The 24,454-nt window shown below is 36.4% G+C and overlaps 2 protein-coding genes across 19 annotated transcripts in view; one reads left to right on the top strand and one right to left on the bottom strand.

Annotated features, from left to right (window-relative positions):
- CYREN (cell cycle regulator of NHEJ) overlaps positions 1–14,604 on the top strand; it is a 77,044-nt gene extending 62,440 nt beyond the window's left edge. Inside the window, exon 4 of the transcript XR_010159008.1 lies at positions 13,401–14,604. The gene's annotated coding sequence lies outside the window, so the exon portion shown is untranslated. The remainder of the gene's footprint in view (positions 1–13,400) is intronic.
- AGBL3 (AGBL carboxypeptidase 3) overlaps positions 1–24,454 on the bottom strand; it is a 148,859-nt gene that overhangs the window by 27,535 nt on the left and 96,870 nt on the right. The gene's annotated exons all lie outside the window — the stretch shown is intronic.

Below are 24,454 nucleotides of genomic sequence, written 5' to 3'. Positions count from 1 at the left end.
AATGTAAATGGGCTAAATGCCCCCATTTAAAAGGTACAGAGTGGCAAGCTGGAAAAAAACAGCAAAATCTAATGGTATGCTATCTTCTAGAGACCCATCTCACATGCAGTGACACCCATAGGCTCAAAATAAAGGGATGGAGAAGAATCTACCAAGTAAATGGAAATCAGAAAAAAGCAGGGGTTGCAATCCTAATTTCAGACAACAAAGACTTTAAACCAACAAAGATAAAAAAAAAAAAAGATAAAGACATTACATAATGGTGAAGGGCTCAATTCAACAAGAAGACCTAAGTATCCTAAATATATATGTACCCAACACAGGAGCACCCAGATTCATAAAGCAAGTTCCTAGAGACCTACAAAGAGACTTAGATTCCCACACAAAATAGTGGGAGACTTCAATACTCCACTAACAGTATTAGATCACCAAGGCAGAAAATTCACAAAGATATTCAGGATGTGAATTCAACATTGGACCAAATAGATCTGATAGACATCTACAGAACTCTCCATCCTAAATCAACAGAATATACATTCTTCTCATTGCCATATGGTACATACTCTAAAATTGACTACACAATCAGACATAAAACAATTCTCAGGAAATGCAAAAGAACTGAAATCATAACCAACACACTCTTAGATCACAGCACAATAAAAATAGAAATCAAGATTTAAAAAATTTGCTCAAAACCATGCAATTACAGGGAAACTAAACAACATGCTCCTGAATGACTTTCGGGTAAATAATGAAGTTAAGGCAGAAATCAAGAAGCTCTTTTTAATTAATGAGAACAAAGATATAACATACCAGAATCTCTGGGACATAGCTAAGGCAGTGTTAAGAGAGAAATTTATATCACTAAATGCCCATATCAGAAAGTTAGGAAGATCTCAAATTAACAACCTAACCTCACAACTAAAATAACTAGAGAAGCAGGAGCAAACCTCCTTCAAAGCTGGCAGAAGACATGAAACAACCCAAGTCAGAGCTGAAGTGGAGGAGACTGAGACATGAAAAAGCCATTCAAAATATCGATTAATCCAGGAGTTGGCTTTTTGAAAAAAAAAATCAATAATATAGATAGGTTGGTAGCTAGACTAATAAAGAAGAAAAGAGAGAAGATCCAAAGAATCACAATAAGGAATGACAAAGGGGATGTTACCACTAACCCCACAGTAAAACAATAATCAGAGACTACTATGAACATCTCTATGCACACAAACTAGAAAACCTAGAAGAGATGGATAAATTCCTGAATATATACACCCTCCCAAGACTGAACCAGGAAGAAATCGATTCCCTGAACACTTCAACAGTGACCTCTGAAATAGAATCAGTAATAAATAGCTTATCATCCAAAAAAATCCCAGGACAAAACAGATTCACAGCTGAATTCAATCAGATGTACAAAGACGAGCTGGTACCATTCCTACTGAAACTATTTCAAAAAGCTGAGGAGGAGGGACTCCTCCCCAACTCATTCTATGAAGCCAGCATTATCCTGATACCAAAACCTGGCAGAGCCACAACAATAAAAGAAAACTTCAGGCCAATATCCTTGATGAACATTGATGCAAAAATCCTCAACAAAATACTTGCAAACCAAATCCAGCAGCACATCAAAAAGCTAATCCACCGTGATCAAGTAGGCTTTATTCCTGGGATGCAAGTTTGGTTCAACATATGCAAATCAAGAAATGTGATTCATCACATAAACAGAACTAAAGACAAAACCATGTGATTTTCTCAATAGATGCAGAAAAGGCTTTTGATAAAATTCAACATTCCTCCATGTTAAAAACTCTCAATAAACTAGTATTGAAGGAACATACCTAAAAATATCTATGACATGCCCACAGCCAACATCGTACTGTGGGCAAAAGCTGGAAGCATTCCCCTTAAATACTGGCACAAGACAAGGATGCCCTCTCTCACCTTTCTATTCAACATAATATTGGAAGACCTGGCCAGAGCAATCAGGCAAGATAAAGAAATAAAGAGCATCCAAATAGGAAGAGCGGAAGTCAGACTATGCCTGTTTGCAGACAACATGATTCTAGAAAACCTGTCTTGGCCCAAAAGCTCCTTCAGCTGACAAACAACTTCAGGAAGTTTCAGGATACAAAATCAATGTACAAAAATCACTGGCATTCCTATATACCAACAACAGCCTAACCGAGAGCCAAATCAGGAACACAATCCCATTCATAATAGCCACAAGAAGAATAAAATGCCTAGGAATATTGGTAACTAGGGAGGTGAAAGATCTCTACAATGAAAATTACAAAACACTGCTCAAAGAAATCAGAAGTGACATAAACAAATGGAACATTCCATGCTCATGGGTCAGAAGAATCAATGTCATTAAAATGGTCATATTGTCCAAAGCAATTTACAGATTCAATGCTATTCCTATCAAACTACCAATGACATTCTTCACAGAACCAGAAAAAATTATTGTAAAATTCATATGGAAACAAACAAACAAACAAAAGCCCAAATAGCAAAGGCAATCCTAAGCAAAAAGAACAAAGCTGGAGGCATCACGTTACCTGACTTCAAACTATATTATAGGGCTATAGTAACCAAAACAGCATGGTACTGTACAAAAACAGACACATAGACCAATGGAACCAAATAGAGAGCCCAGAAATAAGGCTGCACATCTACAACCATCTGATCTTCTACAAATCTGACAAAAACAAGCAATGGGGAAAGATTCCCTATTCAATAACAGGTGCTGGGATAACTGGCTAGCCATATGCAGAAGATTGAAACTGCACCCCTACCTTACACCATATACAAAAATCAACTCAAGATGGATTAAAAACTTGAATGTAGGTTGGGCGCAGTGGCCTATGCCTGTAATCCCAGCACTTTGGGAGACCGAGGCAGGTGGATCACCTGAGGTCAGGAGTTCAAGACCAGCCTGGCCAACATGGTGAAACCCCATCCCTACTAAAAATGCAAAAATTAGCCAGACGTGGTGGTGGGCACCTGTAATCCCAGCTACTGGGGAGGCTGAGGCAAGAGAATCTCTTGAATCTGGGAGGTGGAGGTTGCAGTGAGCCAAGATTACACCACTGCACTCCAGCCTGGGTGAAAGAGCAAGACTCCATCTCAAAAAAAAAAAAAAAAAAAAACTTGAATGTAAAACCCAAAACTATAAAAACCCTGGAAGACAACCTAGGCAATGCTATTCTGCACATAGGAACTGGCAAAAATTTCATGACAAGGACACCAAAAGCAATCACAACAAAAGCAAAAATTGACAAATGAGATCTAATTAAACTTAAGAGCTTCTGCACAGTAAAAGAAACTATCAACAGAGTAAACAGGCAACCTACAGAGTGGGGAGAAAATATTTGCATCTGACAAAGGTCTAAATATCCAGCATCTATAAAGAACTTAAACAAATGTACAAGAAAAAAAAAAAACCAAACAGCCCCATTAAAAAGTGGGCAAAGGACATGAACACTTTTCAAAAGAAGACATACATGTGGCCAAAAGGCATATGAAATAAAGCTCAATATCACTGATCATTAAAGATATGCAAATCAAAACCACAATGAGATACCATCTCACAGCAGTCAGAATGACTATTATTAAAAAGTCAAAAAATAACAAATGCCGGCAAGGTTGCAGAAAAAAGGGAATCTTATACACTGTTGGTGGGAGTGTAGATTAGTTCAACCATTATAGAAAGCAGTATGGTGATTCCTTAAGGAGCTAAAAACAGAATTACCACTCAACCTGGTAATTCTATTGCTGGGTATATATCCAAAGCAATATAAATCATTTTATCATAAAAATACATGCATATGTATGTTCACTGCAATGCTATTCATTGCTATTGTGAATAATAGCAAAGACATGGAATCAACCTAGATGCCTATCAATGGTGGACTGAATAAAGAAAATGTGGTACACATACACCATGGAATACTATGTAGCCATGAAAATAATGAGATCATGTCCTATGCAGGAACATGGATGGAGGTGGAGGCCATTAACCTTAGCAAACTAGCACAGGAACAGAAAACCAAATATCACATGTTATCACTTATAAGTGGGAGCCAAATTATGAGAACACAGGGACACAAAGAGGGGAACAACAGACACTGGGGCCTACTTGAGGGTGAAGGGTGGGAGGAGGGAGAGGATCAGAAAAAGTATCTATTGGGTACTGGGGTGATGAAATAATCTGTACAACCCCCATGACATAAGTTTACCTATATAAGTTTACCTATATGGGGTACCTGCACATGTACCCCAAACTTCAAAGTTTAAAAATAAAATAATACCATGCTGACATCCTTACATTAAAAAAAAAAAGCAGTTGAAGCAGTTGAAGAAAATTACAACACAAGGAATGAGAAAATGTGATAGAGACGTGGATGAGGTTGCAAGAGCTGAAATGTAACCTATATTCCTTAAATTTGGAATTGAGCTAATGTAGATTCTCAATCTGCCTGACTCTGCTTATTTATACCTGTCCAGATTCCAACTTTCAGTGAGATATGATGTGACTACAGATATCTAATTATTCCCCTCTCAGTCTCCTACTGAGATAGAATGTGAAAAAGAGGAAACTGACTACCATAAGAAAACAGTAGGGATTATGGGTTTCCATATGTCAGAAACTTGAAGGCCTTTCTGTTAAATACAGTGCAGACGGATCAGATAAAACTCCTGTAGGCTGATTTTTAAAAATCTTTCCTAAGAAAAAAGCATGCATATTAAGAAAATAAAGAAACACCGGAAATATTCTATACTCTAACTCATATGGGTAAGAGTTTGATTCAAGAACAGATTATTGATAGTTGTGAGAGTATATTTTTGGACTTCACTTAAAACATTTTCTATATTCCCGAATATAGAGAGACTAGTATAAGGAACTCCCTCTTAAACCTATCACTCAGCTTCAATAATTTGATTTCTTTTTGCTGCAGTGATTAATATTTAGAATCCACCAAGAGCATTAGAAGAAATGATTATAGACAGCTAACATAAGCAGAAAATCTATGCAGGTGAAGCACGTTCCAAAGAAAGAGAAATAATTCCTGGAATGCCATGACTTATTTCCAGGTGTGGATGGTCTGGCTAAGTAGAAGAGTGGATTCTGCCGGAGTATTGTGTTTGTGTTTACCAAGTTCAAAGAAGAAATGACATAGGTATAAAACAAGGCCTTTATTGGTTGTACATTTGGTAATTTTTTTCCAATATGTCCCATGCATTTTAATTTTCTTAACAGTGTCTTTTAAAGAGAATGATTTTGATGAAGTTCATTTACCAAGTTTTTCTTTTATAATTGGTGTTTATGAATACTATTTGAGGAGTCTTTTCTTATTCCAAGACCATAAAGATTCTCCCATGCTTTTTCCTATAAGTTTTTATGATTTTAGCTTAGATATTTAGATCTATGATCCATTTTGAGTTAATTTTTTTTGCTATGGTGTAAGACAAGGGTTAGGGTTAATTTTTATATGAATATTTAAGAGCCAAATAGATGATCATTTTATGATCTGGAGATGGGAGATGGGGTAAAACCTTCCAAGCATTAGAGCAATGAAAAAAAAAAAAACCACAAGAGAGAGGACCAAAGTTCTCTCATACTGAAAGTACTCTTGGTGAAAATTTAAGCCTTCATGAAATGGTCTACTGGCTTGTCACAGCCACATAATACTGAGAACATGAGTAAGTGTGGTGCATATTTTGAGATGCATTGTTTCAATGCTTTGGATTATGTCAATGGAGTATAAAATTTTATTGGCCAATTATTCCATATTATTATCTTTGATATTATTAACATTTTTTAAGAATTAATGAATAGAATGACTGTTTTTTATAAAACACTTTAGGGAAGGTAAACTAAAAATGTCAATTCATTCCAGAAACAGAAGAAAATATAAGTATAATTTCCATGGTAGTCCAATTTTTAGACCTAATGAAGAAACTTTATGTTCCATTGAAGGTCAGCAGATAATATTTAAGTAATCACAGATTTGGAGCGGTGAATTTGACTTTAGCCTTACTTACTATAATTTAAACTAACATGAATTACCATTGTATTAGTCTGTTTTTATGCTGCTGATAAAGACATTCTCCAGACTGGGTAATTTATAAAGGAAAAGAGGTTTAATGGAATCACGATTCTATGTGGCTGGGGAGGCCTCACGATCATGGTGGAAGGCAAAAGGCACGTCTTACATGGAAGCAGGCAAGAGAGAATGAGAGCAAAGCGAAAGGGGAAACCCCTTATAAAACCAACGGATCTCGTGAGACTTATTTACTATCATGAGGACAGCATGGGGGACACCGCCTCCATGGTTCAATTATCTCTCATGGAATCCCTCCCACAACATGTGGGAATTATGGGAGCTATAATTGAAGATGAGATTTGGGTGGGGACACAGGCAAACCATATCACCCATGATGGAATCAAGGCTGGGCCAATCTTTTCTGCCCTTCTATTGGGCACTTCAGTATAGAAATATCCCAAGACAGAAACTATGAACTATATTAGTCTTCAATTAGTTAAGGGCCACTCTAAAGAGTGATGAAGTAAAAGATGGTTTTCAACTGAAAACCCCATGTCTAGGAAGCAGAAGTTACCAGAATATCTTTTTATTTTCTTGGCGGGTGGTGGTGAGGATGAAAGGCATCAAGTAACAGGAAGGTATTAGGAATACAGCAATTAAGTTTTTTTTAAGGCTATATTAAACTGAAATAATTTCCTTCTATATTCAACTCATATACAAATTAAATAAAGCAAGTATTTTTCACAGACAGGACTAAAATAGCTATCGATCTCATCTTTTTACAAAAGTAGTTCCCATAATCCAAGTTTCATAGGATATGTTAATGATGATATAGTGAAAACCATCTTTGTATGCATGAAAATCTTAAACAATAAAAACAAGTAACAACCTTCTGTTGGTATCCTTGTCTTCTCAGTCCAAGTAGAAGTTTGTTTGCCCATAGGAGACTGCAGGGATGTCACTTTGAAACAGTTTCTATACAAATCAGTTCCCTTGAGGGGAATTTTTTTCCTAGATTGGCCTCTCACTGATTTCTAAAAAATGTTTGTGTTGGTCTTTGCTATGACTCTGAGTCATACTTTGGGAGATGAAAAAAATTGGGTCCTCTGATTTCATTGTCAACAGTAAGCTACTCATGTAAGAGTAATGTAATAGCCATGTTATATTTGCATATTACACCTCAGGGTATGCAAAGTCTTTTAATACACTATCATACTTGGCGCTCTGATCAGTCTCATGATGTAGGCAGGATGGCCAATGTTATTCCCATGTTACATAAGGGGAATCAGAGAGGTTAAGCTATTTGCTCAAGATCACATAACTAGTAAGGGGCAGAGGTGGGTGTAGCATTCACATCTTCTAACTCCAGTACTTTTTCTATTACCTTCTTTTGTCTTGATATATCATTTTATTTCTTTCCATAAGACATGATAAATAATACATTTTAAAAAATTAAGTCAGTTTAAAATAATCAATTCTAGATCCAAGTGAAAGTAGGCCCAAAGATGCTTTACATGTTGGTCTCTTACCTAAATTTCTATATTTCTGGGGCAAGAAAGTCTACATCTTTCATCAGAACCCATTTTATTTAACAGAAACTGAGTTCTTAGAAGAGAAGCCAGGAAGGAAGAGAGGATATACCATGGTCTCTCTGTTGTACAAATCTAGCTGGTTCTCAAATACTTACCTATGGTTACCTATTCCACCATCCAGACAGTTGTTTATATTATTCCTAAGTAAGGGGAAACTTGCCAAGGGTGATAGAGATATAATAATTACTGGTTTAGACAAAACTATAAAGTTTGTCTGTTATATTTGACTTCCCATTCTCTTCTTTCTCCAGTTTTTAGTATTAGTTTTATCCCCCCATGACCAGTGCTCCAATTGCTGCAATGGATAGTAAAACATTTGATTGTCATTCATTCTAAAGTGCTAGATAATTATCTTATGCCACCAGTGTTTTTTTTTAAAAAAGAGAAACTCGGGTGCAGTGGCTCACGCCTGTAATCCCAGCACTTTGGGAGGCTGAGGTGGGCAGATCACGAGGTCAGGAGATCGAGACCATCCTGGTTAACACGGTGAAACCCCATCTCTACTAAAAATACAAAAATTAGCCAGGTATGGTGGCAGGTGCCTGTAGTTCCAGCTACTCGGGAGGCTGAGGCAGGAGAATGGTGTGAACCTGGGAGGCAGAGCTTGCAGTGAGCTGAGATCGTGCCACTGCACTCCAGCCTGGGCGACAGACCGAGACTCCATCTCAAAAAAAAAAAAAAAAAAAAAAGAGAAACTCAGACAATACAATGCTAAATGCACAGAAATAAATATCTAACTAGAATTTAAAGCATCTATTGGGGTAGTCTGGGGATAGCGAAATCTTCCCAGAACCTGCTAAAACACATCTTGTGGGGCACTGTGTATAAAACTGACCTAGTCACAGATACTATGTAGAATATGAGGAGACATCTGATTAGCAATGGTTATCCAAAAAGTCACTTTTACCTGTTGCTTTAATTCAAAATCAAAATCTTATAAGACAGAGGAAAAGGTGTAAGGTAGTCAGGTAGAAGAAATCAAGTACAGTTCTCCTACCTCAAATATTTTTTTAGAAGCCAAGAAGGGGCTCGTTCAGGTATTTTCACTAAAAAAGAGAATATACCATAAAATATCTGAAGTTAGGTTTTAAAAATCAATAAAACTTAATTTTTAACTTTCTTGACAATTACTTCATATATTTAATGGCTAGTTTAATTGAGCGTATCTTCAATTAACCTACCATTGTTTCATTCAGACACACAAAATATATGCATACATATTTCCCCTGGAAGCCTTTAAATTAAACTGTTTCAAGAGAACAGCAAACAATATAAATACCTAATCTATCTAATAAATGTTAAACATTCCAGAACTGAATTTATCTATGTTAGGATCTATGAAAGACAGTGACAGGTACACTAAGGTAACCAACATTTTTAGAGAGCCAATCTAGGACACAGATATACCAGACCAAAAAATAGTCTAACATATAATAATTACATACACATATTATTTTAAAATGAAATATGAAAAGTGTTTAACATTTTTATTATTCTATATTATTTACTTTGCTGTTACATACAGGTGATTAGGCAAAACAACAACAGGACTAGTTAACAGTGGCAATTAGTAGTAATAGTAGAACAGATTAATAGTATGTGTGAGAAAAGTAATTTTTTATAATGTTTCTCTCCTCTGATACACATTTTAGCTCTTTAGTGGATATTTAAGTTTTATATGTCATATTATTATTGTATATTCTTAGGTTATAGATAAGACCTTTTAAAAGATCAATGTAAATATTTATTAAAAACTAACAATGACATATTTCTTAGTGTCCCATGATAAAGTAGGATATTTTTGCTCTTCCTGTTTCTTTTTCCAATAATACTTCTCTGAACTGCCTGCAGCCTTTGAGATATCTTTCTTTGATGTAGTGATTAAACAGTGTATTCTCACTTAAATGCGAAATTCCCTTTGACTTTCAGATCTGCTCTTATCAAGCCCACATTACACTGCTCCTGGTATCATTCCAATGCAATGACATCAAGTTAGATATCCTGTCAACAAAAATGTTTTCAGCATGGAATACAGTTGGCATTGTTTGTGTGGGCTCCACATCCGTGGATTTAACCAACTGAGGAAGGAAAATATTTAGGAAAAAAATGCATCTGTACCAAACACGTGCAGACTTTTTTCCTTGTCATCATTCCCTAAACAATATAGTCTTACAACTTTTTACATAGCATTCACATTGTATCAGGTATTATAAGTAATCTAGAGATGACTTAAAGCATACTGGAGGATATGCATAGGTTATATGCAAACACTATGCCATTTTACAGCAGGACTTGAGCATATGCAGATTTTGGTATCTGTAGGAGATCCTGGAAACAATCCTCCATGATACAAAGGGATGACTGGATTTAGACTTTACTTATTAGCAACGGCAGGTATTTAGACTTGTAGGAATTGGTTTCCAGCTTTTCAAAACTGTCCACTCACTTTGTATCTGTAGACCTATTTTGGTAGACTAGCTGTTTGTCATTTAGGCCCTTTGCATCTATAAATTCATCATGTAGGGTCTCCATATCTAAAATATCCTGTTTATAGATAGATTATCTAAAGCACATTGAATGTCATTATAAGTTAAACTTCTCTTTCTCAGGGAAAATGTTTTTAAAGCACTGAGGTAATCTGAACTTAAACTGAGCATAGATTACAAATAAATTATAATTTTAGTACTGTTAAACTTGTATGCTCCTTTCTGGTGACATATTTTTGAGTTCTGAGTCAGTCTTATTTCTTCCCAAATGTCATTTTTTACCATACACGTCTTTGTCACAACCTACATATAATATCAAATAACTCAGGTACATGTCTAAGGAGGATATCTTCTTCCATTTCCATAAAGTCAGAAGTCTCATTCAGTGCTTCTGTATGTTTTCAGGAAATTAAAAAGTGACCCCAAACTTTTATTACAAAAGCCTCAATGTCACAGGCTAGCAAATCATACCCTTCACAGTACAACGTATGGAAGACATTTAGTGGGTAAGATCTTTTCATTTTCTTTGATAAGAAGTTCACAGACTGAATGAAACATGCCAAAATTTACATTTTCATTGCCAATAATGCAGATTGATGAACAAAGTCTAGTTAGTATTTGGACAAAATATTAGCTAGCAATATTTGGTTTTATGTTTTCTTTGGTTTCATTAAAATATTCATAAAAATCAAGATTATTTGAAACCTCACTTTTCAAATCAAAGTACCTAAAAGCCATGGGGATTTTTTCTTTTGTTGCCATGATTCAGTGTATCACTTGATACACTGTAGAAAACATTATTGTTGGTAAGATCTGACAAAATGAGCTCTACCCTTTAAGAGGCCAACACATCTTTTACAAAATTTTCCCTTTGTTGACCGACGGGATATTTTAGTCATAACCTTTGAACCAGGAAATGTAATTTTACTTTGTTTCATCAAGCAATCAAGGGAATGAATGATGTGATAAGCATTCATTTGTTGATGTGATAAGCATTCATTTGGGTGGTATGCCCAAGCGAATTCACCAGTTATTATGTTCAACTGAGCATTGGTATCTTCTTGGGTCATAAAAACACTTTCAATTGATTTAGAAGTACTTGCTTGTCTCTTCCAGGACTCCTGAGATTCAGTCTTCATATGTGCTTTCACATCCTTTCCTTTATAATGCACAATCCCAAATTCTTTTCTGCATATTTTGTCATATGCTCTATTTTGCGTATCTTCCTAGTTGTATATGTTCTTCCACCAGTCATTAAAAGAATAGCCATGTATGTCCTTCCTTCTTTCCTTTTTCTTTCTTTCTTTCTTTCTTTCTTTCTTCTCTTTCTTTCTTCCCTCTTTTTCTTTTTTGGTGATGTTCTATTTTGGGTATCTTCCTAGTTGTATATGTTCTTCCACCAGTCATTAAAAGAATAGCCATATATATCGCTTTCTTTCTTTCCTTCCTTCCTCCCTCCCTCCCTTCCTTCCTTCTCTGTCTGTCTGTCCGTCTCTCTCTCTCTTTCTTTCTTTCTTTCCTCTTTTTCTTTTTTGGTGACATTTGGGCCATGCTGGCATTGGTATTATACTCATTCTCTTTTCATTGTCTGAACTCTTAGGAAACATGATCCCAATATACACAACACTGAAATTAAGTTAGTGCTATCTCAATGTAAGCAAAACAGTTAACTCACAGGTAAAGTCAAAGATTAATTTTTTTTTTTTTGAGAGAGAGTCTGTCTCTGTCACCCAGCCTGGAGTGCAGTGGCATGATCTCAGCTCACTGCAACCTCCGCCTCCCAGGTTCAAGCAATTCTCCTGCCTCAGTTTCCCAAGTAGGTGAGACTACAGGTATGTGGAACTACACCCAGCTGATTTTTGTAGTTTTAGTAGAGACAGGGTTTCACCATGTTGGCCAGGCTGATCTTGAACTCCTGACCTCAGGTGATCTGCCTGCCTCAGCCTCCCAAAGTGCTGGGATTACAGGCGTGAGCCACTGCGTCCTGCCCAAAGATGAATTGTTAGCACTCCAGATTGCAACACACTTAAGTTGCACTTCAGTCCCCCCGTCCACTCAGAGTGATGCTCCCCTGGATGATCCATTATTGTGAGCAGCAAAAATCATGGTTGCCAACATCAGCAGTCAAGGGGAAAAAAAGTGACAGTGACTTTGAATGGTGGGTAATCTATGATGTATCCAATTAGCACAAAAAACAGTGTTGCTTCCATTTTCTATTTTGGGGAACTGAAAGCAAAGATAACATATGGCTTTTGTATTTTCTTGCCTTTTAAAATGCTTTAAAATCTTTTGTTGGTCACAGGACAGTGGGTAACAAAAACTGAAGTTAATAGGCCTTTACTATGGGGTTTTATATTAATCTGACAAGGAATTGGACTGTTTAATGTTTGCTGTAGCCACTAGTATCAAAGGCTTGGAATTCCTCTAGGATATTTGTTTTTGTCTCTCCTGTTGTCTTTAGGATTTCCGAAGAACGACTTATCAGATAGAATCTGTCTTTCTTGCTGCTTTATCAGCTGTAAACCACTGTTATTATACTGGAGTCATGTTGGTGTGGTGGTAAGGTATGGGGGAGAGAAGTATCCTATAAACTTATTTTTAAATCTCAGTCTAAGTGGGCCTGTGTTCCTGGGCTATGACCTTAATAAGTGTTTCTTAGCTTTTCTTCCTCCAACCCTCCAGTAAGACAGGAAGACTAGAGGAGGCTGGAGTTGCAGAAATATCCCTCCCCGAAAATAGGATAAGGTTCTGGTAAAGACTGTTCACCTTGTGAACTTAGCAGAGTTCCAGGCTTAACATGAGTGACTCTATCTTGGGCTACTTACTCCATGTTGAACTGCTGATGAACTGTGAGACCAACAAGGGAACTATGAAAACCAAGTTCCTTTGCAAACATCTGTGCTCTCAACAATACAAGGAAACTGATCCCAGTCTTTAAGGGATTCTGTATATAATTTTTCCTTGCCAACTGATGCAAATGCACCATTCTGCTAATGATTAAAGCCTTCTTTGTTTGGTAAACCAATGAAAAATCTGACAAACAACTTATGTAATCTGAATAAATTCCTATAAATGTAAGGCCTCTTGCTCCTCTTGGGTGGTATGGTCTCTGACTACTACCCAGGTTGCAATTCCTATTCTGAATAAATGCTTCATTTGTCTCTAACCTATTGATTTTCTCCTTTTAGAGTTAACACCCTAAGAGAGTAGGCCCTTGTTACGGAGAATGCTCTGGGTGTATTTCACAATGTTTACTCTTCTTCTCCCCTTTCCAGAGCAACTAAGAGGTCTTTCTTGGCTCTATGAGAACCTGGTGGGATTCCTGAAGATAAAGTCCACAAAAATGAAGCTCCAGACAAGACTATGGCCACCAGGAGTTTCTCACTTTCAAGCTAGTGCGCACTCAGCCTCTGGCAATTTGTTAAAATCACTGTTTAAGTGTTCCTACCAGTTTATGATTCTAGCAGCTTCTGCCTCAGACAAGCAGATCTCAGCAGTGACTCCCTGGATTCGTCTGTCTCTTCAGATTTCAGGGTAGTAGTTTACTTGTCAGTCTCAGTTCTCTGATGGATCCAATAAGTTGCTGATTTTTAGTTTGTTCAGCTTTTTTGTTGTTGTAAGGACAGGAATGTTGACTTTCAAGCATTATTCATGTTGCAGCTAAAACGAGAAGGCCCCTTATTATCTGTTTAAATAGTAAGTCTATATTTTCTTCTAAGAGTAGTTTTAACTCCTACATTTGTTTCTGTGATCCATTTTTTATTATTTTTAGTGTATGGTATAAGGAACACGGCCAACTTCATTCTTTTGCATGTGGATATCCAGTTGTCCCAGTACCATTTGCTGAAAAGACTATTTTTTTTCCCCATCCAATTGTCCTGGCATCTTTGTTGAAAAATCAATTGAAATATATATAAAGGCTTATTTACATATTTTCAATCCTATTTCATTTATCTATATGTTTACCCTTAGGCCAGTACCACACAGTCTCAAGTACTATAGCTTGGTAGTCAGTTTTGAAATCAGGAATCCTTAAACATTGTTCTTTATCAAAATTGCTTTGGTTATTCTGGGTCCCTTGTATTTCCATATAAATTTCAGATTTGGTTTGTTAGTTTCTGCACAAAAGGTAGCTGACATTTTGATAGGGATTGCACTGAATCTATCAATTTGAGGAGTATTGCCATCTAGCAATATTAAATCTTCTGATCCATGACCAGAGTTATCTTGCCATTTATTTAAAGCTTCTTTAATACAGTTCAACTGTGTTTTTTGTAGTTTTCAGTTTATAAGTCTTGTACTTCTTTTGTAAAATTTATTCCTAAGTATTTTGTTCTTTTTGATGCTAATGTAAATGGAATTGTTTTCTTAATTTCATTTTTTAAATGTTCATTGCTAGTGTATAGAGATACAATTGATTTTTATAACAGGTTTTTGAGATGTAATTCACATACCATACAGTTCATTCATTACAACTGATTTTTGCCTATTGATCTTTTATCCTGCAACCTTGTTGAACTCATTTATTAGTGCTAATAGTGTGGCGTGTGTATGTGTGTGTGTGTGTTCCTTCGGATTTTCTATATACAAGAACATATATCCTACAAATAGAAATGGCTTCGCTTTTTTCTTTCTAATTTGGATGCCTTTTCTTTTTCTTGCCTTATTGCCCGGCTGAAGCCTTTATTATAATGTTGAATAGAAGTGTTGAGAGTGAATATCCCTGTCTTGTTCCAGGTCTCAGGGAGAAAAGCATTTAGTCTTGCACTACCAACTATGACATTAGCTGCAGGATTTTTGAAGATGGCTTTTTTTTTTTTAGTAGAGGAAGATTCTATCTTTCCTAATTTGTTGAGTGTCTCTTTTTTAATCATGAAAGAATGTTGGATTTTGCCAGATACTTTTTCTGCATCTATTGAGATGACCATGTGCCTTTTTCTTTATATTCTATTAACATGGTATATTATATTGTTTAATTTTCATAATTTCGTATGCTAAACTAACCTTGCATTTCTGGGATAAATCCTATTTGGTCATTGTGTATAATTCCTTTTGGTTTGCTAGTATTTTCTCTTACTTTTTCATTCTAATTCTTAATAGATATAGAAGTTGGTTAAAAAAAAAGTTCGATTTATTTGGCCCCTGAAATCTTAACAATTACCTTTTCTGAGAAACCTTTTCCGATTTGCTCCTACCCACAAACAACTCTGATGTAACCCCATAACACAATAATTAGCATTTGTTTCATATTACTATGTCTATTTACTTGTCACCCACTCTGCTATATTTTATTTACCATTGTACCCAAGTGTCTAGCACAACCACTTACTATTACAAGTTGGGACTTCTGGGGAGCAGAGAAACATCAGATTTTTAAAAGAACATAAACAACAATGGAAAGATTATGTAACAAAGGTTGAATATAAGAGAGTGGATAAACCATAGAATAGTTTCAGGATGATTAAACCTCAAATAAACCAAGATTTGAAAAAAATGTTGACAACAAAATTTTATGTAGCTATATTCAGAATAAAAATATACCAATGAATGTTCAGATTTATACTTCTGGAATTATTTTGTAATATTTATGGATGACAAAGAGCAGAGTTCCTCAGCTCATAAGTTACTTTTCTCTTTCTATTAAACAGAGTTTTCCTCTAACTGGAAAGAGGAGAATAAATATTGGAAGAGATGAGAGAAATCATAAGGCTCTGAATGAGTTCTCTCCATCCCAGATATATTACATTACAAGTAAGGAAAGCATTTACATATAAGGTCACAGAACCATTGACAATAGTCTTTTAAGAAGTCAAGGAAGTGATTTTCCTCTCCACCCTAAATGCCTAACTTCTCAGTTAAGACTACATCATGATTTAAAGATTAAATTCTTTAAGAAATCATTCTTGCAGATTTCCAGGTGGATTAGATTCCCTTCTCTGAGCCAGCAGACCAACTTGTGCATAACTGTGACTCAATCCATCTCACTCTTATTTTAAGGAACTGTTTGAATCTTATTAAACCTTGGTGCTTATGCCTTAAATGATGAGTAGCTAGTCTAGTTTAAGAGAGGGAGAAGTATATTTCAGGCAGTGAAGTCAGTATGAGCAGAAGCAAGGAGGTGAGAAGACTGATATTTGCTGAGGCAACAGGATCATCTTTGTAAATGTCAGGGTCAGAGGATCACTGGAAGTCTTTCATGTCACGTTAGAGAACTTGGTTTCTATGCTGCAGCTAGAAATTGTCAAAAAATTTTTTATTTCTCAGAGTAATGTCAGCAAGATGGCTAACTAGAAGACCCTAGTTCACAGCCCTCAAAAAGAACAATGAATAAACAATTACACTTGACCTGTGAACAACACAGGTTTGAACTATGTGGATCCACTTATACACAGATATTTTTCAACCAAACATGATCAAAAATACTGTATTCAAAGGATGTGAAACCCATGTACATCAAGCGTCAATTTTTTGAAAATGTGGGTACAGGGCTGACTGTGGGACTTGAGTATGTGTAGATTTTGGTATACATGGGGGTCCTGGAACAAATCCCCCACATATACTGAGGGGCAACTATATGTTTTAAGGAAAATAACTAAGGGAGAGCACCAGAGTGCATGAGAGGAGTAACAGAAACCCTGGTGAGTGCAGAAACTAGGGAAGGCCATATGGAAAATGGAAGGAAACACCAGGACTCCACCACCCCATCCTCCAACCATGGTCAGCTGGGAATCAGGAGGAACTTTTTCCTACAGCAAGGAAGAGAAAGCAAGAGGATCCCAGTAACCTCCATCAACACATTAGACACCTATTGACTTCACCACTGGGGTCCCTGCATTCCTTACAGGCACAGTCCTTCCTCACAGCTGAAGGAGCTGCCTGGACTCCACTAGCTGTGCTCCCCCCAGAGAAGGAGCTGTCATCTTGGAACTGGAACTACAGCAGAAGTATGTCTTGCACCAGGGGTGAGTAGCTATAGCTCCCCTTCATCCCTGAGACTAGGCTGCTATGGAAACACCCCAGGGCTGGTGGTCCAACATCCTCAAACTGAGCTCTCTGAAACTCAACTGAAGCTGTTACACTCTCCCTCCCCTTTCACCCTTAGGGTGGAGCTTAGGTGGTACCCTACCTCCTGGGAAAACAGTACCTTGGCTGCTCAGTGTAGTCATGCCTCCCCAGTGCCTAACTTAAAGCAGTACTCTGTATCCCAGGAAATGGTGCCTTGGTCACTCAGAGTGGTCACGTACCCCAGTACCTAAGCTGGAGTCGTGCCCTGTATCCCAGGGAAATGGTGCCTGGGCCACCCAGAATAGTCACAGCCCCCAGCCCTGAGCTGTAGCAGTACATTTCCCCTTGGAGGATCAGTGCCCTGGCTGAGCTGAGCAGCTGTGCATCCCAGGACTGAGCCAACGTAGTACCCTGTGTCCCAAGGAAATAGCAATGGCTGAGCTGAAACGCCCCACCCTACAGGCCAAACAACTAGAGTATTCTGTTTCCCTAGAGTTGAACTAGCCCCTTAGAGTCTGAGCTGCTGAGATACCCCCTCCCTGGAAAATGGAGTCATTGCTCTGCTGGGCCCTCTAGGGCCCAGATGACAGCTGTAGTTCACCACACTGGGGTACTTGCTGCCAATGCACCTGGCCTCACAGAGTCTGTGATATACTGACCCTCACTATTCCAGGGTCTAAAGTCACTACTACACAGTGCTTCATCCACTGGAATCTGGGTTATCACTGAGTCCTATTGCCTCAGGTTCCTGAATTGCAGCCATATCCTGCCTGCTGGGCCCAAACTTCCAGAGCGCTCCTTCCTCCCCAGAGTCAGGCCAGTGCTGAGTCCAGCTTAGGAGTAGAATTACAGCTACAACCTGGCCCCATGGGATGCCTCAGATTCACAGATCCTGGCTCTGTGGGGGAACCTACATCCAACTCTGCCATAGAGAGTGAACATGCACTGGAAGACCCAGGTACCACAATAGTTTCATGAGTCCTTGAGTCTAAGACCCTGGTCCCACAACCACTCCAAGCACCTGCACCTGGAACCCCACACCACTGCAGCTGCTTGTAGGTTGTGTCAGTCTTGACAACAAGAGGGATCTCTTCAGCTAAGTCTTCCCAGTATGGGGAAAACAAAAATAGGAAGACCTCAAAAGCCCTTAACAGTGAAGAGATGAACAACCTTTGCTGCTGCTGCCACAAACCTCTGCAGCCTATACCACTGAGGCAACCACAGTTATTGCTTATGTTGAATACAGACAAAACTTCATGGAGACTATACCACTGCACCTATCCAGAAACAAGTCAGCACATCCTTCCCAAATGGCACACAGAAACCCAACTGTAGGTGAAAGTCTCCCTACAAGAGCCACTCTGGAAAGTTTGGAAGGGACAATCATTCCACCAGATGCACAGGCATCAATGCAGGGACACAAGCAACACTAAAAAGCAAGGAAATATGACACCACTAAAGAGCCATAATAGCTTTCTAATAACAGACTCCCATGAAAAGGAAATCAACAAATTGCTGGAAAAAGAATTCAATGAGAAATTGAGGAAACTCAATGAGATACAAGAAAATACAGACAGATAATTCAGTGAAATTAGGAAAACAGTTCATAATGTGAATAAGAAATTCAACATAAATAGATATAATAAAAAAGAAATATCAGCTGAAACATTCAATGAATGAAATAAAAATTACAATAAAGAGCTTTGATGGCAGACTTAAGCAGAAGAAAGAATCTCTGAACTTAAAGACAGGTAGTCTGAAATACTCAGTAAGAGGGAAAAAAAAGAATGAAAAACAGTGAAGAAAACCTGCAAGACATATGGGACACCATTAAGCAAACAAATATTCATATCATGGGAGTTAGAGAAGGAGAAGAGAAGGGAAAGGTGTAGAAAACCAATTTCTTGAAATAATAGCTGAAAACTTCCCAAGTCCGGGGAGACATATGAGATCCAGATCCAGGAAACTCAAAGTTTCCCAAATAGACTCAACTGGAAAAAGGTCCTCACCAAGGCACATTACAGTCATATTGTCAAAAGTCAAGAACAAAGAATTCTAAAAACAGCAAGAGAAAAGCATCAAGTCACACACAAGGGAATCAACATTAGACTAACAGCAGATTTCTTTGCAGAAACTTTACAGGCTAGAAGAGAATGGGATGATAAATTCAAAGTGCAGAATGAAAAAAAATTGCCAGTCAAGAATATGAGACCCAGCAAAGCTATCCTTCAGATAAATAAAGTCTGTCATAGACAAGCAAAAACTGAAGTAATTTATCACCACTAGACTGGTCTTACAAGAAATAATCTAGGGAATACTACATTTGGAAGGAAAAAGATAATAATCACTATCATTAAAACATATAAAAGTATAAAACTCACTGGTAGAACAGATACACAAAAGAGAGAAAAGAATTAAACCTTATCAGTATAGAAAACCATTAAATGACAATGATAAACAATAAGAGAGAAGGAAAGGATCAATGGATGTACAAAACAACCAGAAAACAACAAAATATAGGAGTATGTCCTCACCTATTAATAAAAACCTTAAATGTAAGTGAATTAAATTCCCCACTTAAAAGATATAGACTGAATGGATTTTAAAAACCAACTATATGCTGCCTACAGGAAACTTATTTCACCATAAAGACACATTTAGGCTGAACTGAAGGGATGGAAAAAATATTCCACACAAACAGAAACCAAAAGTGAGCAGAAGTATCTATACTTATATCAGATAAAACAGACTTTAAGTCAAAAACTGTAAACAAGAGACAAAGAAGTTTATAAGGATAAAGGATCAACTCAATAAGAAGATATAATGATTGTGAATACATATGCACCCCACACTGGAGCACCCAGAAACATAAAGCAAATATTATTAGATCTAAAGGGAGAGATAGAATTTGATATAATAATATCAAAGAGGACTTTAACACATCACTGTCATCACTGGACAGATCATCTAGTCAGAAAATAAAAAAGAAACATTGAACTTAAACTGCACTTTAGAACAAATGAACCTAATAAACATTTAAGAACATTTCATCCAACAGGTGCAGAATACACATTCCTTCCATCAGCACATGGAACATCCTCTAAGACTTACATTAGGGAACAAAATAATTTTCAAGAAATTTAAAATAACCGAAATAATATCAAGTATCTTTTCTGACCACAAAGGAATGAAACTAGAAGTCAATAACAAGAAGAACTTTCAAAATTGTATAGTTACATGGAAATTAGACAACATACTTCTGAATAACTACTGAAGACAGTAAAAAGGAAATTAAAAAATGTATTGAAACCAATGTAAATAGAAACACAACATACCAAAACCTATAGGATATAGCAACAGCAGCACTAAGAGGAAAGTTTATAGCAATAAATGCCTATATCCAAAAAGTAGAAAGATTTCAAATAAACAACCTAATTATGTAACACAAGGAACTAGAAAAGCAGGAACAAACCAAACCAAAAATTAGTAGAAGGAAAGAAATAATAAAGATCAGAACAGAATATATGAAATTGAGATTAAAAATTATAAAAGATCAATGAAATGAAAAGTTGGGTTTTTTTGAAAGATAAAATCAACAAAACATTAGCTAGAATAACCAAGAGAAAAAAAGAAAAGACCCAAATAAAATCAGAATGAAAAAGACGTTACAACTGATAACACGGAAATACAAGGATCACTGGAGACCATTACAAACAACTGTACTCCAACAAATTAGAAAACTTAGCAGAAATGAATAAATTTCTAGACATGTACAATCTACTAAGATTAAGCAAAAAAGAAATATAAAACCCAAACAGACCAATTATGAGTAATGATTGAATCTGTAATAAAAAGTCTTCCATTGAAGAAAACCCCAGGACTTGATTACATCACTGTAGAATTCTACCAAACATTTAAAGGAGAACAAATACCAGTTCTTCTCAAACTCTTTTAGAAAATTGAAGATGAGGAAATTCTTCCAAACTTATTCTGTGTGACCAATATTACCCTGGTATCAACCAGACAAGGACACAACAACAACAACAAAAGAAACCTATTGGCCTATGTTCTTGATAAATAAAGACGTAAAAGTCCTCAAAAAAATACTAACAAACCAAATCTCCTAAACCCAGCAGCACATTGAAAAAAATTATTCACCATGATCAAGTGGGATTCATCCGAGGGATGCAAGGATGAATCAATATACACATATTAATAAATGTGATACATTAATAAATGTGATACATCACATCAACAGGATGGAGGACAAAAACCCTATGATCATCTCAATATATGCAGAAAAAGCATTTGATAAAATTCAACATCTTTTTGTGACAAAAACTCTCACCAAATAAGGTATGGGAGGAATGTACCTCAACACAGTAAAGGCCATACAAGACAAACCCGCACCCAATATCATGCTGAATGAGGAAAAGTTGAAAGCTTTTCCCCTAAGATGTGGGACAAGATAATGATGCTTACTTTTGTTCAACATAGTAATGAAAGTTCTGGCCAAAGCAAACAGGCAAGAGAAAGAAATAAAGGGCATCCAAATTGGAAAGAAGGAAGTCAAATTGTCCCTGTTTGCAGATGACATGATCTTATATACAGAAAACCCTAAAGGCTCTATCAAATACTCCTAGAACTGATAAATTTAGTAAAGTTGGATACAAAACCAGCATACAAAGATCAGTGGTATTTCTATACCCCAAGAATCAACCATCAAAACAAGGAATCAAGAAAACAATCCCATTTACAATAGCTACAAAAAATAATATGTAGGAATAAATTTAGCCAAAGAGGTGAAATATCTCTACAAGGAAAACTATACAACACTGATGAAAAAAATTGAGGAGGATACAAATAGACATCTCATGTTCATGGATTAGAAGACTTAATATTGTGAAAATGTCCATACTATCCAAAGTTATCTGTTCATTCAATGCATTCCCTATCAAAATACCAATAACATTCTTCACAGAAATGGAAAAAACAATCCTAAAATTTGTGCAGAACCACAGAAGACCCCAAATAGCAAAAGCAAATCCTGAGCAAAAGGAATAAAGCTGGAGGCATCACACTACCAGACTTCAAAATGAAGGCAATAGTAATCAAACCAGAATGGTTAAAAACATAAAAACAGATATGTAGACTAATGAGACAGAACAGAGAACCCCAAAATAAATCTACTTATTTACAGACAACTGGTATTTGACAAAGGTGCCAAGAACATTCATAGGGGAATGATAATCTCTTCAATAAACTGTGCCAGGAGAGCTAGATATCAATACACAGAAAAATGAAACTGGACTCCTATCTCTCACCATAAAAAAGGTCAATTCAAAATGGACTAAGAACTTAAATGTAGGACCCCAAACTATGAAACTACCAGAAGAAAACACAAAGGAAATGCTTCAGGACATTGGTCTGATGAAAGATTTTATGGAGAAGACCTCAAAAGCCCAGGCAACTAAAGCAAATATAGGCAAATGGAATTCTATCAAACTGAAAATCTTTTGCACAGCAAAGGAAACAATCAACAGATAATCAAGAGATAACCTGCAGAATGGGAGAAAACATTTGCAATCTGACAAGGGATTAATATCCAGAATATATAAGGGAATTACCTCAATAGCAAAAATAAACAAACAAAAATAACCTACTTTAAAAATGGGCAAATGAGCCGAATAGACATCTCTGAAAAAGAAGACATACAAATGGCCAACAGGTATATGGAACAATGCTCAACAGCACTAATCATCAGAGATATGCAAATTAAAACCACAAGGAGATATGGTCTCATATCTGTTAGAATAGCTATTATCAAAAAGATAAAAGATAACAAGTATTGGAGAGGATGTAGAGAAAAGGGAATCCCTGCACACTTTTGGTGGGAATGCAAATTTGTGCAGTCATTATGGAGAATAATATGGAGGTTACCCAGAAAACTAAAAACAGAACTACCATATGATACAGCAATCCCACTACTGGGTATATATCCAAAAGGAAGGAAATCAGTATGTCAAAGAGATATCTGCACTCTCATGGTCATTGCAGCACTATTCACAACAGCCAAGATATGGAATCAACCTAAGTGTCCATCAACAGATGAAATGATAAAGAAAATATGGTATATATACACAATGGAATAGTATTTAACCATAAAAAAGAACAAAATTCTGTCATCTGTGGCAACAGTGATGAGCTTGGAGGACATTATGTTAAGTGAAATAAGCCAGCCACAGGAAGATAAATACTGCATGTTCTCATTCATATGTAGAAGCTTAAAATGTTGATCTCATAGAAGTAGAGAGTATAGAATAGTGGTTAATAGAAGCAGAGAAGGATAGAGGGGTGGAAAGGATAGTCGAAGGTTGCTTAACAGATACTAATTACAGCTACATATGAGGAATAGGGACTAGTGTTCCATAGAACTATAGGGTGAGTATAATTAACAATTTATTGTGTATTTTCAAATAGCTAGGAGAGCAGATTTTGAATGTACCAAACACAAAGAAATGATAACTGTTTGAGGTGATGCTAATTACCTCAATTTGATCATTATACATTGTATACATGTATCAAAATATCACACTGTACCCCATATGTACAATTATTACATCAACTAAAAATAATAATAAAAGGAAAAAATTTCGAGTTATAGACCATTATTGAAAGAAACATTGCATAAGAAAACTATTCAGGATGAAACAGGTTTGGTACAATTATTATGTCAATTAAAAATAATAAAGGAAAAAATTTTGAGTAATAGACCATTATTGAAAGAAAATTACATAAGAAAGCTATTCAAGATGAAAAAGGTTGGATGGGCTGGGCCCCAACTGCTTGGCCTCCAACCGATTTTCACTGTGGCCCCCATAGTGGTAACTTGCAAAGTGTGGTCTGCAGGTCATCAATGCCAGAATTATCTGAAATCCCATATAAACAATACAAATTATGGGGTGACATCAAAGACCTACTCGGTCAGAAGCTGAGATTTACATAAACTCTTTTGGTAATTCTTTTGTTCACTAAAATTTTAAAACCAGATATTCTATAAGACAACTTGCCAATAATCTTTAAAAATCACAGTGTTGTGAATGACAAAGAAAGGCTGAGCCAATGTTCCAAATTAAGAGAATAAAGAAATATGATAATTCAACGCAATTCATGATCCCGTATTACACCTTGAATTAGATAGTAAGTTTGCTCTAAAGAACACTATTGGGATATTTGGCAAAACTGAATTATATACGATACAAAATAGTGTTGTATCAAGTTGAATTTCCTGATTTTAATGTAAGAGAATGTTCTTTTTCTTAGA

This window comes from Pan troglodytes, chromosome 6 (assembly GCF_028858775.2).
Source record: "Pan troglodytes isolate AG18354 chromosome 6, NHGRI_mPanTro3-v2.0_pri, whole genome shotgun sequence".
Lineage (NCBI taxonomy): Eukaryota > Metazoa > Chordata > Mammalia > Primates > Hominidae > Pan > Pan troglodytes.
The sequence above is the reverse complement of the archived record's forward strand: the minus strand, read 5'-3'. Positions and strand labels throughout refer to the sequence as shown.